The sequence below is a fragment of the Myotis davidii genome, unplaced genomic scaffold (genome assembly GCF_000327345.1).
Source record: "Myotis davidii unplaced genomic scaffold, ASM32734v1 scaffold269, whole genome shotgun sequence".
Lineage (NCBI taxonomy): Eukaryota > Metazoa > Chordata > Mammalia > Chiroptera > Vespertilionidae > Myotis > Myotis davidii.
Genome location: NW_006383008.1, coordinates 3,566,924 through 3,569,455, shown reverse-complemented (window position 1 = coordinate 3,569,455; position 2,532 = coordinate 3,566,924).

Sequence of the window (2,532 nt, the reverse complement as noted above, 5' to 3'; positions counted from 1 at the left end):
AAAAGTACAGAAAAAAGAAAACAGATGCCTGCTGTCAGTACTACTGTTCATTATAGTACTGAATGTCTTAACCACACCAAGTAGGTAAGAAAAAGAAACAAAAGCTGTCCACATTGGTAAGGAAGAAGGAAAACTGTCACTATTTGCAGATGACAAAATATGACATAGAGAAAACATTAAAGTCTCCACCAAAATACTATTAAAATTTCCCTGGCCAGGTGGCTCAGTTAATTTGAGCATAACCCTATACACCAAAAGGTGTGGGTTCAATTCCAGTCGAGGCACATACCTAGGTTGTGAGTTTGATCTCTGGTTGGAGCACAAAACTGGAGGCAACCAATTGATGTTTCTATCTCTCCTCTCTCTCTCCCCACACCCCCTCAAACAAAACAAAACACCAATAAAACCATATCCTTGTGTAAGTATTAAAAAAATACTATTAGAATTAATAAATTAACATCCCAAGTTTGTATACAAAATTAATATACAAAATTCAGATGTGTTTCTTTGCACTAATAACATGCTACCAGCAAGAAAAATTAAGAAAAATATTTCATTTAAAAAAATGAAATGAAAAAATGAGGAAAAATATTTCATCACACAAAAAAGAATAAAATACTTAGGAACAAATTTAACCAAGAAGTTGAAAGACCTGTACTTTGCAAACTCTAAGATACTGATAAAAAAAAAGATATTGATAAAAGAAATTGAAGATGACACAAATAAATGGAAATATGTACACTGGCATATGGATTGGAAGAATTAATATTATTAAAATATTCATATTATGCAAAGCAATCTGAAACAGCCAAAGACCTGAAATAACAAACACAATTTTGATAAAGAAGACAAAGGCTGGAGTTATGTTCCCTTATTTCAAACTGTACTACAAAGACTTCTTAATAAAAACAAACAAACAAACAGAAAAATACACCATATGGTTCTGGCATGAAAACAGAGACATAGATTAATGGAGTAAAAAAGGGAACCCAGAAAGAAATCCATGAATATATGGTCAATTAATTTATGCAAAGAAAACAAGAATATATAGTGAAAAAAGACAGTTTCTTAAATAAATGGTGCTGGGGAAAACTACATGGCAAAAGAATAAAACTGGACCACTACCTTACACTATACACAAAAACTAATCCAAAATGGTAAAGAATTGTTTGTAAGATCTGAAACCATGAAACTATATCTGATATGCAGGATGTATTTTCAGGGGTTGTGACCCACAGGTTGAGAACCGCTGTTCTAGAAGAAGACATAAGCAGTAAGATCTTTGACATTGGTCTTAGTAATATTTTTTTGGACCAGACTCCCCAGGCAAAGGCAACAAAAGCAAAAATAAATAAATGGGATTATAAGAAACTAAAAAGCTTGTGTAAAGAAAGGGAAACGATCAATAAAATGTATAGGCAACCTAATGTGCATTTTTGTTTATTTTTTATTTTAACAAAAACACTTTTAAAAATAACATTTAAGATTAAAAACCTTATAGAGTAAATAGAAATATAAATTGTTCTTGTAGAGCTACAATAGGCTTGTGCTTCAAGCTAAATCTCATTATAAAAGAGTTAAAAAGATTTTATAAAATTAAAAAGTTTAAAAAGTTACAGTAAGCTAAGATTAATTTACTATGGAAGAAATAAAATATTTTACATAAATTTAATATAAACTAGCTGTACAGTATTTAAAAGTTTACAGTAGTGTACAGTAATGTGCTAGGCCTTCACATTCACTCACTGACTCACTCAGAGTAACTTTCAGTCGTTTAAGCTTCATTCATGGTAAGTGCGCATACAGGTATACCATTTTTTATCTTTTATAATAGTGATGGCGAATCTATGACAAGTGTGTCAGAGGTGGCAGGCGAACTCATGTTGGGTGACACGCATTGACAGAGACAAAAAATTGCATAATTCAAATATTTGTCTCTTGCAACGGCCAGAGTTGGGCATCACTCAAGTAATATTATTACTCACGTTACTCATGATCAATAATGCAATTTTAAAACAGGATGTAAACATATACATTGGTGTTGCGTAGCAAAGATACATAGTGAAAACATCCAAGATACATTGTTCCAATATTTACATTAATATAAAAAGGCTAAGAATTGCACTATAAAGAGATTAATCTTTACTCATGACATTTTATTTTTACTCGAGTGACAAAATGCCCAATTCTGGAAATGGCCTCGTTATTGTCAACATGTGCCTCGGGTAAACTTCCCGTGCGTTAGGGTGCATTTGGCAGACAGACTCATTTGATTGCCTTGTTCGTTAGGAGACAGGAGTGGGAGGGTTAGAAGAAAGAGATATACAGTGCAACAGTGCTCGACGAGACATTCTGCGCGTCGGATAATTGATTACAGCACCATATATTTGTTGTTTATACATACTACCTTTGAATTGTTTTGCATCAGGAGTCAGTGCAACAACACTGCAAAAAGTTAATAGGTAAGAAACCTATCAACCTTTTATAAAAAACGCCGTGATTTATATTTATTTATATTTGTAGCTTTTTGAT